The sequence below is a fragment of the Equus caballus genome, chromosome 12 (assembly GCF_041296265.1).
Source record: "Equus caballus isolate H_3958 breed thoroughbred chromosome 12, TB-T2T, whole genome shotgun sequence".
Lineage (NCBI taxonomy): Eukaryota > Metazoa > Chordata > Mammalia > Perissodactyla > Equidae > Equus > Equus caballus.
Window position 1 is genome coordinate 43,900,029 of NC_091695.1, and position 14,970 is coordinate 43,914,998.

Genomic DNA, 14,970 nt, shown 5'->3' on the forward strand with positions numbered 1-14,970 from the left:
GACAGTCAAAAGCCAAGGGGCTGAGGAAAATCTTAAGGTCTTACCGAATGGGCCTCAGGCAACATGGCAGGGAGAGCTCGGCCCTGAGTGAAGACTCCCAACTGGCCACAAGCCCAAGGAACAACAAATAGTGACAAGTGACAATCCTGGTGACAGAAGCTGCAAATACCTATCAAGAGATTAACTTAAGTAGGAAAGATGGAGAGTTTCAGGTTGGCCTTTTCAGCCCTGTGCACAGAGATATCACTTTCTAATACCCTGTGGGACAGCAGGAAGAACCCAAGCCCAGGAATGGGAATTGCTGCTTTCAGAGTTCAGCTCTGTCTCTTACCAGTGGAGCTGGGTGAGCCACTGAACCCCTCTGAACCTCTGGTCCTTCATCCATAAACAACGAAACCGTGACCTTAACCTGTCCCAGTGAGAGCTGTCCAATAAATAATAAAACTATACAGTGCTATTTACATATAAGAAATATTATCAAGAATGAAAGCAACAAAACACCAGCAGTTGGCTCCATGGTATCCTGGGGTACAGTAGTTGAGATGAGACCCCAAAATTTGTTGAGACTTTGATGGCTGCAACCATTATTAGGTTATGGCAGTTCAACTTTTCTTGAGGTAAACACTGAATTCACCTTTGGGGACAAAACCTTTTTTTTCTGTATTGTAATTCCATTCTGCTATCCCCAAGCATTCAGTAAAATTTTGTAAAATGTCTGGTAATATTTTTAAAAGATGTATTTTGAGAAGTTATGAGACAGGTCTGATGCATGTTTAAGGTAAAATGGTCTGAGGAGAGAAGCAACAGCCCCGAGGCTGGGAGAACTCGGTGACATGCGGAAGAGAAGAGTGGATAGACAGCTGGCCAAGAAAATAAGCAACTCAGGTTGAGCTCATTCATTTAACAAATGTTTTTTTGAGCCCCAACTATGCCCCAGGCTTGGTGGAACACATAATAAGCATTCCTTATGTGTTTCTAGAAATAGCTGGGGAGCGGAGCTTGGTAAAAGACAGAGTTCTTGCAGGTCAAGTATGAAAGCAGCTTGAGTGACTGCTATTTAGGGACGAAATGACATGTTATCCCTAATGATGGAAGAGATCAGAGCCATCTAAGACTCAAAGGTCAAATACAGTTGAAGGTTTCGCCTCATATGACATCTATGTTCATCCCATTGCCTTCTGGCCTCCTCGGTTTCCAAGGAGAAATGAGCTCTTCATGTTATCAAAGGTCCCTTGTACACGATGAGTTGCTTATCTCTTGCTGCTTTCAAGATTCTTTCTTTGATTATGATATGTCTAGGTGTGGATCTCTTTGAGTTTACCAACTTGGAATTCACTGAGCTTCTTGAGTGTGTAAATTATTGTTTTTCATCAAATTTGGGAAGTTTGCGGCCATTATTTCTTCAAATATTCATTCTGTTCCCTTCTCTCTATCCTCTCCTTCTACGACTCCCATTATGTGTATGTTGGTAGGCTTCATGGCGTTCTATGGGTATCTGAGGCTCTGCTCATTTTCCTTCATTCTTTTTTCTTTCTGTTCCTCAGACTGGATAATCTCAATTGACCTATCTTCAAGTCTGCTGATTCCTTCTTCTGCCTGCTCAATTCTGCTGTTGAGCCCCTCTAGTGACTTTTTCATTTCAGTTATTGTAATTTTCAACTCCAGAATTTTTTTGTAATTTCAATCACTTATTGATCATCTCTATTTGGTGAGGCACTGTTCTCTTACTTTCCTTTAGTTCTTTAGATACATTTAAAAATAGCTGATTTAAAGTCTTTGTCTATGAAGCCCAATGTCTGAGCTTCCCTGGGGACAGTTTCTATTGATTTTTTCTTTCCCTGTGATGTGTCATTCTTTGTTTCTTTGCATGCCTCACAATTTCTTCTTGAAAACAAATTCAGCCATTTTTTCTTGAATAAATGTTCCTTGGATCGCTGCAAACCTTTGGTTAATTTCCAGAGTTCTGAAAAAGTTGATTATGACAGTTTATGCCAGTTTTCTCATTTCTTTTATGGAGGAGCATCTTAATTTTAAAGATTGGCACCTGAGCTAACAACTGCTGCCAATCTTTTTTTTTTTTTCCCTCCCCAAAGTTCCCCAGTACATAGTTGTATATTCTAGTTGTGAGGGCCTCTGGTTGTGCTATGTGGGACGCCGCCTCAGCAGGGCCTGACGAGCAGTGCCATGTCTGCACCCAGGGATCGGAACCAGCGAAACCCCAGCCCACCGAAGCGAAGGGCACAAACTTAATCACTCGGCCACAGGGCCGGCCCCAGGAGCATCTTTTAAGAAGTCCTTATTCCACCATTCCCCAGGGATGTATATCTCGTATGGTATTTAGAAAAACATTTTCATCCCCTCAAACAATTTTTTGGAGAAGAGGGGTAAAACAGAAGAACTCTGACACCCTGTACCTGATCTCAAGCCCCAAGTGGTGGTATAAATTGCATCCTTCTCTATTTTTTTAAAAAAGCTGATTATTTAAAATTAAGACACAGCAAAAAAACAATTTTTTTAAACACACAATTTTATAATTCCAATATCCAGAAAAAAACTTTTGGTACAGCATTCTAAAATAACAAAAACTGAGATGTTACGCATTTTGTTTTACCATGTACCTTTCTTGTGTAAAAGCATCATGGCTCTTATTCTGTGGTAATAAATTTAGAGCGACAGTTTGATTAGGGTACATGGGCTATTTTTAAAGCTTCCTCATATGACACTGAACAGACTACACATGTAGCGATCCTTTTCAAATGCACATTTTGGTGGTTTCCCATTTTCTGCTATAAAAATGATGACCTGAACAGCCTAGTATGTTTGTGTTTGTCCCATTATACTTAGGTTACATTTCTAGAATTGAAATTGCTGTGTCAATTTGTGGGGTTTTTTTTTTTTTTAAGTTTCATGTTTAATCTTCTCTGTATCCCCTGCCATTTAATATCCTGCCGTGGAGCACATTTTCCTCGCTCTGTGAACGGATATTCTGTCACTCAGTGATGTCACCGCCATCATTTAACACACGCTTTAAGAGTATATTAATCACACAGTGATCCTGCACCACCGGAAGGGGGAACTCAGAGCCAAAAGTAAGGAGAGACTGTATTTAAAACTCCTGCAGAGCAGGAATCTAAGACAGTCACCCACTCAAATTTCCTTTTCTTGGAACTCTACAGATCTTTACTCTTACCCACATGGGGCCACATAAGCATCAAACATCAAGGGAGAGGTCAGATTGCATTAATAATTTTCAACCAGGTCCCACTCACCACTCACTTCCTGAGGCCATACCCAGTGACCAGGACAGGAATGCCAGTTCACATCTGTTTATCGTCTAAAATCCAAATCACTAACAAGAATTTGAAGGCAACACCCCTCCAAAGAGATTGGTAGCTCTCTACTGGGAGGTTAGGGAGAGGCCAGAGCTCTCACCATTTCCAGATGGGGGAACTAAAGAACGGGAAAAGGCAGGTGTGGGTTCCAGATGCCAGAATTTCTTGGTAACCAAGCCTGACCAGAAACCGAGAACTTGTGTACCAGACGCCCTTTCTCTCCATTTGAAAAAGATGTCAGATAGAGGGGGAAATGCCAGACCTGGGCTCAGAAGACTGGGACTCAAATTCGGGCAACGCTGGGTCACTGACATGGTTTTAGAACCAGTGCTTGGTCACACAAAGCCTTGGGAGAGATGCAGAATCTAAATTCCACCTATTTTGTAGCCATAATGCATAAGAAATGGAGCCTTAAATAGATTGATTGGATCTGGTGCAGAAGCCTGGGTGAAGTGCAGAGTTCCATGAAAAGAGGAGTAGGCAATGTGATGCTTCAATCTAGAGCACAGGGGCTGTGAGACCATCCCCATTTGGGGGCAAAATGGCACCGAATCAGGGCTCTATTAACAACTGGATTCAAAGGCCAAGACCTAGTTCATCCTGGCCAGGAATCTCTTGAATTAAAAAGAAATGTCATCCAGGGGCTGGCCCCGTGGCCGAGTGGTTAAGTTCGCGCACTCCGCTGCAGGCGGCCCAGTGTTTCGTTGGTTCGAATCCTGGGCGCGGACATGGCACTGCTCATCAAGCCACGCTGAGGCAGCGTCCCACATGCCACAACTAGAAGGACCCACAACGAAGAATACACAACTATGTACTGGGGGGCTTTGGGGAGAAAAAGGAAAAAAATAAAATCTTTAAAAAAAAAAAAAAAAGAAATGTCATCCAGTTGAGAAAGAAACTCCAAAAGTTGCTTAAGAAAGTAGTTTACTATAGTTTGAGATCATATCATCATTTCCTTATTAGGAAAGCTTCTTAAATTCCAGGAGATATAGCATTAAGAATAAATATGCCAGGGCTGGCCCCGTGGCCGAGTGGTTAAGTTCGCGTGCTCCACTGCAGGCAGCCCAGTGTTTCATTAGTTTGAATCCTGGGCACGGACATGGCACTGCTCATCAAACCACGCTGAGGCAGCGTCCCACATGCCACAACTAGAAGGACCCACAACAAAGAAGATACAACTATGTACCGGGGGGCTTTGGGGAGAAAAAGGAAAAAATAAAAATCTTTAAAAAAAAAAAAAAGAATAAATATGCCTAAGAAAATAAAAAACCACAGTGTTTATAACTTTGTGTTAAGAAATCTGTATCTGTTACTTTATGTACTTTTATGTTCAAGAGAATTTGGTCTGTTCAGAGTAACAAGTCAGTCTCAAGATTCCAATGAAAATATGTAACTGAGTAACTGGTTTAGACTTGTGATTTTAAGTAGGAATTTTACTAAGTTTAAAATCAGTACTGGCAGATGACAAATAAGCACATGGAAAGATGCTCAACATCATTAGTCACCAGGGAAATTCAAACTGAAACCACAAGATACCACTACACACCTTTTAGAATGGCTAAAACTAAAAAGACTAACCATATTAAATGTCGGTGAGGATGTGGAGGGAACTCTCATACACTGCTGGTGGGAATGTAAAATGGGACAACCACTTTGGAAGACAGCTGGGCAGTTTAAGTTAAACATACACTCACCATATGATCCGGCCACTCCACGCCTACACATTTGCCCAAGAGAAAAGGAAACATATGTCCATACAAAGACTTGTACACAAACATTCATAGCAGCTTGATTTAGAATTGCCAAAAATTGGAAAAAACAGAAATGACTGACAACGGGTGAATGGATAAACAAATTGTGGGATATCTACATAATGGAATATTACTTAGCAATAAAAAGGAAAGAACTACTGACACATGTAACAACATGAACAAATCTAAAAATAATTATGCTGAGTGAAGAAGCCAAACAAAAAAGGATACATACTATATGATTCCCCTTACGTAAAATTCCAGAAAACGCAAACTAATCTACAGTAACAGAAAGCAGTTCAGTGGGTACCTGAGGATGGGGGAGGCAGAGAAGGCGGGGAGGGAGGGACTACAAAGGGCCACGAGGACACTTCTGGAGGTGACAGTTACGTTCATTATCTTAATTGTGATTACGGTTTCACAAGGGTATACATATGTCAAAATTTATACATTGTACACTTTAAATATATGCAATTTATTATGCCAAAAATACTTCAATAACGCTGTTTTAAAAAATTAAACATAAAGCAGTATAGGAATGTTTCCGAAAATTTAAGAGTCAGCTTAGTTTATTAGATTTACGGGAACTATTTAAGTATTAGAGACATTTGGTAATCAGACAATTGGAAGTATTAAAAAAATTAAAGGAAGTTGAATGTAATTTATACATTTAAAATTTCCAAATAAGTTTGCAAATAGGATCAAGTATTAATCAAAAGGCCCCTTTCAAAGTGATTGTTAAAATTTCCTAGAATCATAAATAGAACAGAAAGATCTGTAGGCTGCACTTAAAAGCTAAACTTAAAAGACTAGCCCTTAAAGCAAGAACTAGATTTTTGAGTTTGTAACTTTTTTTTTTAATGAAAGCTTCTTCATTGTTTCTTTAAGGAAGATTGGCCCTGAGCTAACAGCTGTTGCCAATCTTCCTCCTTTTTTTTTTCCTCCTCAAAGCCCCAGTACGTAGCTGTATATCCCCGCTGTACGTCTTTCTAGTTCTTCAGTGTGGGACGCTGCCTCAGCACGGCTTCATAGCGGTGCTAGGTCCGCGCCCAGGATCTGAACCGGTGAACCCCAGGCCGCCAAAGGCGAGTGCACAAACTGAACACTTATCCAGGCCAGCCCCTGACTTTGTAACTTTAACAAACTGAAAATCAATTTTTTTCCAACCAAAGTAACTTGTGAATAATCTTTGCATTACATAAAAACCCAGGGGTCGGGGTGGTGTGTGGCACCAAAAACCACCCAGAGCTGCCACTCACCTGAAACTCGCCAAGTCACTTAGTCTTCCTGAACTCAGTTTCCTCATCCATAGGAGAGGAATGTTTTCCAGAAGGAATACATTTATTATTAATGAGGTATATTAAGACATTTCACACTGCTAGGCAGCACCTTGGTTAGCAAAAGCACTCGGAGAAGCACACAGTGAGGCACAGGTGTAAGAGATGAGCAGTTTCACCCCACAGGAACCACAGCCTCTCCCAGACCCTGGGCTGACCGGTGACAGACAGGCGAAAGGTGACACGTACCCTCAGAGACTAAGCATGACTCGGCAGAGCCAGATCATGGAATTTTCCCCAGGAGTCGGCCAGGGAAGGATGTTGCTCAGGAGAGGAGCCGCCACATGTGGAGTTTGGCCCCATTCCACACACAGCTGGTGGAAATGTACTTAGAGCGGCCTTGGGTATGGCAGCCCCACCCCTTCTCTGGCCTGCAGGCAAATCAGGATGAGGAGGTGAAGGACAGCAGCAAGGAGGACTTACAAACAACAACAAAAAAGCCCACATGCATCTCCCTCCAGGATCACCAAGGCGACAGCAGAGGAGCAGGGCAGGGTGGCAACCCTCCATGGCAGAGTCTTAGTTACGGTAACTAATGGGGACTCAGCAGGGACGTAGGGACCGAAGAGCCAAACGAGCTTCAACAAATTAGATGACCTGGGAGAAAGCAGCCCTTCCCGGCAACTAATCTTCCCTTCCTACTCATGGATTTTCCCTTCCTACCCATGGATTTCGGGGAAGACATGCGATAAAAGAGGACACAAAAAAAAAAGAGGAGGGGGATGAGAATCTTAGATTCTGCTAATCGGCCTTCTCTGGGCCCCAATTTCTCAGCTCCAAAGATAGCTGGTTTGGGGGCCTTCACCCAACTCCCCCACTTCTCCTTGAAGGGAGGCAAGTAAGAGCAATAACATTCAACTCTATCAACCATGAATAGGAGGATGAGGGTAAGCAGAGAGCAGCGCGGTGGAAACTTTGTGGAGGGTGGAGCACAGGAAAGGTCCGAGCCATTTCCACCCCAGACCCATCTGCCTTCACTCTGCCAGCTTTTCCAAGCAAACTTAATCGCAGCGTGGTAAATGGCCACTGCCGGCCCAAGACCCGGGCCAAGAGACGAGAGGAGAAAAATCTCAGAAAAGACAATAACTCCTGGGTCATCAAGGGTCACCTGAGAAAAATTCCTACACGTTGGATGGAAATCCAAGACAAATCCCTGAACAGAGGGATCCCACTCTGAGCACTGAACATGAGCTCTGGGGTTAAGCCGTCCCTGAGCCACAGAGGCCCCAGGGCACCTGGCTGTGAAATGGCGCTAGCAGCTGGCCTGCCTTTGGATGAAAGGAAGAGCATTAACAGCCTCTGAAATGCAGGTGGAACGCTAGCTGGAGAGAGAGGATCATGCCTGGCTGTCACGCTCACGCGGGCCAGCAGCCGGAGACAGGACTGGACCAGCAGGTGGATCCCAGCGCAAAGGGCTTTAGAATTGAGGCTCAGGAGATGCACCCACATCAATGCAATCAGAGGAAACCGTGTGAGGGGAAACCTTAAAAGCAGTAGGTTATAGAGGGCAGGACTGCCGGAGCACGTGTGGGAGGAAGAAGGGACAATTCCACCTTCATGCCTTTGTCCCTGTGACTCCCAAAGGCTGAGTGTCATTCTCTGGAAACACGCGTCAAGGGTTTTTACAGCCAGCTGACAGAGCCACCTCCCGCGCCCAGCGGCACGCTTCCCAAGTCCCTCACTGCCCAGCGCCTGCTCTCCGCGTGGACTCAAAGCGTGTTCTCAGAGGCCGCCCGGTCCCCGTGGTCCTGAGGAGCCTCACCACCCTCCCCCTGACCAGCGTCCCACATCACACCCTTCCAGAAGTAAGGCCTCCTGCTGGGGCTGCCCAGCTGCCAACTGGGGCCAGCAGGGGGCCAGATGTCACTTTCCTGTGAAAACCAAGAAAACCAAGAGAGACTGGGAACCGACAAAGACTGCTTCTATTTTCCAAAAATCAGAGCTCGGCCTGTTTTAGTCATTGAGCTTGAGAACTGACCTATGAGCATTGCTAACACCTACAGCTGCTCCTGAAGAACACCCACACGCATCCCCCGACCTGGACTCAGGCACAGGACTTACCCTCAGCGTCCGTCGGCTCTCGGAAGTCAGCTACTGTCTAAAGTAAAAGAAAAAAGAAGTGTTATCCTCCTTTCTCCAGGCACTCCCCAGAGAACCTGTGGGCGGCAAGAACATAGACCTAGAACCCAGAGAAGTGTTCCTTTGCTTTCATCTCCAGGGAATCTTGGAGGGGCGGTGAGCGGCTCAGGACAGCACAGGGCTGAGAGCGCCCTGGCTCTGCTGTCCGCTGCCTTGGCCCCACCCTTGCTGCTCTGCCACCGGCTCCCAGAACCACTCAAAGCCTGTTTCCTCATCTGTAAAATGGGAGTAATGACACCACCCATGTCGTAAGGTTCCCGATGAGGTGACACACACAAAGCACTGGCACTGCGCCTGGTACAGAGGACACACTCAGACGTTAGATGACGTGCTTAGTAAGAAGCATTTAAGTAAAACCCTTTCCTGGCACCTTCTACACAAGAACAAGAAGTTTTAGAAACTTTCACTGTTTTGCCTGAAGTGCTTTCTCTTCCAGCCCACTTCCAGCCAGCCCCAGGCCCATCTTCTCTGCAGAGCCACCTCCCCTCCGGAGTCTCTGAGCCTGGTTCCTATCTCACTATGCAAATTGACGGTAATTAAGCACTGCCTTCTGTGAGCTGAGAGCTATTTCCCTCAGATCTTTTCCTGCAGGAACCCTCCACACACACACACACACACACACACGCACACACGTAAGAGCACACCCCGTGATGAGACCCACAGGAGCCCACAGTTGCTGGCGCATAAGCACTTTTCAGAGTTTACAGATGACTTGTTTGTGAAAAGCCATGCCTGTCAGTCAGCTCTAGCCACTGGTCAATAAACAGCAAAATGGAGACACAGGCCAGGGAGCCATCAAATGAACCGAATCCACATTCTGAGAAAACCAGCTGCCTTGGTAGATTATGTCTAGGCTAAAAAGGAACGTTTGGGGCCTTCAAGTCAATGCAATATTCACTGAGCACATACCTTGCATAGGGCACCACGCCAGAAGGCAGAGGCTCTGCTCTCAGAGTGACAAAAAGCAAACTGTTGAGGGCCAGCTAACAGAGGGTAAAAACAGATGCTACATGAGAGGGACCCACACGGGGACACTGAGCTGGACAGCGTGGTGCAGACCTGTAAGTGAGGATGGAACTGTACCTTTGTGGTCGGGTTGCTGTGATAATCAATGAGATAATACAGGTAAGGGATTTAGCGAAGTCCCTGCCACTACATACTAAGAGCTCAGTAAAGGTCAGCTTTTATTAATAACAATTAATCACTATTTATCATTATTAATATTAAAAAAGAGAACCCAGGTCCAACTGAATAGATTTGGCAAGACAACGCCCGAAAGCCTGAGTCTTAAAGAATAATTTAATTTTGACAGGACAAGATGAGGAGAAGGCCTGCAGAGAACAAGGTCACCGGGACCAAGAGTGGCAGAGAGACACTAAGAAGCAAGTTGGGGGGCAACGGTGAACAGTCTCGTACGAGGGCTGAGGTACCAGAGGGCACCTGCAGGGTCAAACGGATGAAGAAGCCCCAGAGGTGGGATCATATCTTTTCGTTTAGTAGGTAAAAGGAAATGCTTTCGGGCCGGCCCGGTGGCACAGCGGTTAAGTTCCCACGTTCCGCTTCTCAGTAGCCTGGGGTTCGCCAGTTCGGATCCCGGGTGTGGACATGGCACCGCTTGGCACGCCATGCTGTGGTAGGCGTCCCAGGTATAAAGTAGAGGAAGATGGGCATGGACGTTAGCTCAGGGCCAGGCTTCCTCAGCGAAAAAAGAAGAGGACTGGCAGTAGTTAGCTCAGGGCTAATCTTCCTCAAAAAAAAAATAAAGGAAATGCTTTCTTCTTTTCCTCATTTTCCCATCCTCCACCACCAGGCCCTCCTCCTTCGGCAGTGTGCCAAAGGATCCACAGCTGAGACCAGAGGCAGCCATGACAAAGAGGTGAAGGAACGGGCCAGTCAGGCCCAGGTGAGGTTGCAGAGGGAGCAGGCAGATGCCCCACTTCTGCGAAGGAAGTCTCCAGATGAGAAACTAGCCCCCAAACAGGCACACTTTCTGGAAATGGGAAGCAGGGACCCGCTGAAAAGAGGGTAAGACGTTATTGGGAGGCAGCCAAAGAGAAGGCCCACAGTAATCCTCAAGGAAAATGTTTACCTGAGAGAGGCACCCAGCACATCCGGAAGGGTGCTAGAGAGGGAGCTGGGCAGTCTGGGGCCTGCCCAGGCGTCCCCTAGACTTGCTGACATACGACAATCAGCCCCACAGCTCCCAAACTCGACTCCTTTCCTGGTTCCCCACACCATTCCTTCCTCACTGACTTCCACTTTGAGCCATTTTCTACTAATTCATCCAAAAAGTGTCAAGCGCCTACTTGTCCTAGCACTGGGTTAGGGACCGTGAGGACACAGAGAACCTGGACTTGGAATGAGACTTGGGTCTACAGTGCAGCCCTGGCACGGTCCCAGAGTCTCCGAGAGCAGTACTAGGACGACAGGCACTTAGCCCAGCACCTGGGGTGGTGGAAGCAAGACAAGGAGAAAGCAAGGAGCAGGCAAGAAAAAGGGCAAGTCGCACGTATTGGCATGTCAAAGGCAGGACGGATCGAACGGGGCCACAGCCACCAGGGCAAACCTCCCTGAGCGGTGATCCCTGGAGGTGAGAACTGGCACAGAGAGGCGTCAATCAAGTTGGAGCAAGCTCTGGTAGAGAGAGAGAAGCAGATAAGGCCGAGAGCAGACTTCGGGGTAAACTGTGGAAACTGTCGATGGCAGCCTAATTCAGCTCAACAAATAGATATTGAGCAACTATCAGGAACCAAGCCCCTTCCGGCAGGGCAGAGGAAACACAGGATGCCGCTCTCAAGTTGCTTAAAAGAACACAAACAGATACAACCCGTAGCTCAGACCTGCTCCTAGGCCCTCAGAGCCCACCCAAGCACCCGGGCACCTCGGGACCCCATCTCACTCCGCTTTACCTGCACTCCGCAAGCGCCCTCGCCTTGTCCCAGCTCCTGAAGAGGCCTCCTGGCAAGTGACCCACCGAACTTCTCACACTCGGCTGGGAAGTGCTATTGCCCTCGCATTCTCCTCCGACCTTCCTCAGCCTTTCTCCTGCAGGTTCTAGTTGCTTAAAACTCACCTCTCCTCCACAACAAAACCTTGGCTGCTCAAATCCAATCACTGCTGCTTCACTGGGGGCTCCAGAGGAATCAAGAGACTCAGAGTCACCTGGTCCACAAAGCCTTCCCCATTCCATCCCTGTCCAGCCCCCAGCCATCCATTTCTCCCTCTCTGGTCTTCGTGTGTGTGCGGTTTTCCCTGATTTGCGGGCCTCTCCTTAATCTCCTCTTCCACGTCCTCCTCGGGGCCACGCTTCGCCCATGCGGGCTCTCTACAGACATCTGGGCATGCTGACCTGCTCCTTAAGTTCTGTTCCTTTTTCTCTCCCCAATCAGTCTGCTGGCTGTTCTAGGACAAGGACTAATCTCAGCGCCCAGGTCTTCTCTCAGGGCCCAGTCTAGGGCTCTGAACATGCTAGGTGTGCAAAGAATGCAATTAAGAGTTCAAGAATTAAGAGGAAGAGTGGGCAAACAGAAAAGCTGTAGCTGCGAGTAAACAGAAATGCTGCGCACATCTATCCCCAGCAGAAGTACCTGCATCACAGGCAGGGGACTGGGAACAACGGGAAGCCAGAGCTGCTAGTAGCAGCGGGTAAGGGAGCAACAGGGAAGGCACATGGGAAAGACTGGGGAGCCTCTAGTTGTGACCTGGCAAACACGGGCAGCTCTCTGAGCCTCAGTTTTCTCAGCTGCAGAATGGGGACGATGAGCCTGGCCTGCTCTCTCACAAAAGGAACAAGCAGACGTTTAAGAATTTCAAAGCTGCCAGGGACCTAGCGACCTGACCTCTCCCTCACCATCGCGAGATGAAGAAAGAGCTCCGCAGAAGGGAAACAACTCACTCAAAGTACAAAGCAAGTCACGGTGGGCGGAACCTGCACAGCAGGTCCTGGAAGCCGGGGCTCCGACTCTGTGCCCGGAGGGCCCTGCCCGCACCGCCCGCTGCTCCTCACCACCTCTGGGCTGAGCGCACTCTGCAAACTGCTGAAAGCTGCAGAAATAACGGGCTGAGCCCAGCCCGCCTCCTCCGAGCGGAGCAGCCTTGGACGAATCGCTGCTTCTGGGAGCCTCCCCTGAAAGTAAGTGGAACCGAGATGCCCCGCAATGTGACTAGGAGGATGCTCCGGGAGGCGGAGCGCAGGCACCTGGAATACGGAAAACCCTCGCCTTACACGCCGCGGCTTTCTTCAGAGCTGAGCAACTTCCACTACGTTGGGGAAAACTCGGGCTCCCGATTCTTGACACACTAGGGTTCGAACCCTCAGGGACCTGGCGCGACGCGTCTTAGGGCTCCGTGCATCAGTTTCTCTGTCTGCAAAATGGGCCCGAGAGCAGGAATCAGGCCGGCGGCGACCCCCAGGGCCGCGGGACGGACGAGGCCCGGCCGCGCCCGCACGCGAAGGATGCTCCGGGGCTGCGGGGCGGGGGCCCCGGGCGAGGGGGCGGGCCCGCGCCGGCCGCCCCGCGGGAGGGGGAGGGGAGGGGAGGGGAGGCGCACGTCACGTCGCGCCGCACACCGCCCGCCGCCGTCTCCTCCAGCCGTCACTCGTGGAGTCCGCGCCGCCTAGGCGCGCGCGACCCTTACATAAGCGTCCCCTGCGGCGGTGCCGGCGCACGCCCACCCGCTCCGACCCGCCGCGGCAAGAGGAAGGTGCACGGCGCCGCCGGCACTCACCTCCTCGCCGCCGCCGCAAGTCGTCGCCACCGCCTCTACCGCCGCTGCCTCCACTGACAGGGAACAGCTGCGGTCTCCGCGCAACCGAACTTGCTGCAGTCTCGGCCCCGCCCTACGGACTTCTTATTGGCTCAGGCAGCCAAACCCCTCCTGTTATTGGGCAGTATCCTCCGTCACTCATCACTCCCCCGCTCAGGTCTCCTCCCTACGCCCGCCTGCCCGTCACGTTTAAGCCTTGGCGCCCCACGTCAGCCCCGCCCCTCGCGTCCCCGGCGGGCCCCCGGATTGGAGACGAGGCTGGCAGACCCCGCCCCTGGCGCACCAACGCCTACTCGTTTGTCTTAAGAGCCCCACGTGGGCCGCACGGCTGCAACCGCGGCCCGCAATAGGCGGAAGTGGTCGGGCTCCGGCACGCTGTGATTGGCTATCGGCGGGGGTGGGGCCCTGCGATTCATTCACTGAGCAGCACGTGTCTCCCAAAGCCGCAAGCATAACAGATCGCACCGGGCCTCAGAGATGCGGGCTAGACGGAGCTACACGCGAGCGGATGGAGAAGAGGTCGGAGGAAGAGCGTTTGGCTAAGGGCAGGAGGAAGGAGATGGAGCTTGTGCCACGCGATTTACGTGATTGTGTCCCTTCGCCGCTGTGGGGGTTGTGATGATGAGCAGGAGTCCGTTTCTGTGTGACCTTGGACAAGCATCCTCACCTCTCTGAGCCTCAGTTTCCTGATCTGCAGAGCGAGGCCACTCAGCATCTAGAAGGTTTGGTTGAGCGGAAAGCTTCAGAAGCGGGGCTCTATGCCAACTGGGGGATACGGGAGTGACCAAAACAAATCAAAAGCTCTGCCTTACACTGAGAGAAGACAGAAGATAAACCGGTAAAACGTACAGTACATCAGATGATAATCAGGGCATGGAGAAAAAATAACCTGCTTCCACACAGTTGGGAGGATCAAGGACTATAAGAACATCTTGCTGACTAGAAATTGCTTATTGAGCATGGAGAGAGATTGCATCTCCTTTCTCTTCTCTGACCCTGTTGTGTCTGTTGTGTTTGCCTCTCCAGCTTCTTTGACCTTCCTTGCATCTATCTGGCTGAACTCCACCCGACCGTCACCTCCCAGAGCTCACATTCTATTAGATGTCCAAGGACTCTTTCTACCTCACTACTTTCTTTATGCAGGAAAGAGTTAAAGTTGAGTGACCTTGGGCAGGTCTCCTCCCTCTCTGGACCGAATTTCCTCATAAAAAGGGTTGGACTTGGTGGAACTGAGTCTGTCGTTCGCTTGTTGTCCCTATTACTCTTCTAGTGCATGCCTAGTTTGTGACTTCTACACGTCCTGCCTGTATCTTGTCTCTCCTGCTGCATACGTGTAAGACATGAGTCCCTGTGTCCCTCAGAAAAGGCAAGGCCCTACCCTAGGGCTGGCCATGCTACAGGGGCTGTGACATGTTGGCTCAGTCCTGGCTGGTCCCTGTGAACTCCTGGGTCTGGAGCCAAGGGCAAATGGCTCCACCCAGGTTCAGGTGACTCTTACATCAACATCCCCAGGTGGAGGTCTGAAACAAAAAAAAATAATTGAGAACTAAGAAATGGTCACTTGCTGTGAACAAAAGAAGTATGGATTTTGAATAGTTAGCTCAAACAGGTAAATTATCTAGTTCATGTTAGATTAGGAAACAA

General features: G+C 48.9%; 1 protein-coding gene across 21 annotated transcripts in view; it reads right to left on the reverse strand.

The window, feature by feature from the left end:
* Positions 1 to 13,639, reverse strand: part of PC (pyruvate carboxylase) — a 90,459-nt gene extending 76,820 nt beyond the window's left edge. For 2 of the 21 annotated variants that reach the window (XM_070228934.1, XM_070228938.1), the window contains exons 1-2: positions 12,758 to 13,028; positions 8,482 to 8,518 (exon numbers count right to left, since the gene is read on the reverse strand). The gene's annotated coding sequence lies outside the window, so the exon portion shown is untranslated. Of the gene's footprint in view, positions 1 to 6,609; positions 6,748 to 8,481; positions 8,519 to 8,599; positions 8,754 to 9,468; positions 9,619 to 10,648; positions 10,677 to 11,468; positions 13,172 to 13,287 lie in introns of those variants that run through there. The other 19 variants (XM_023654520.2, XM_070228930.1, XM_070228931.1 and 16 more) reach the window with 19 other exon arrangements.
* Between the last annotated feature and the right edge of the window lie 1,331 nt (positions 13,640 to 14,970).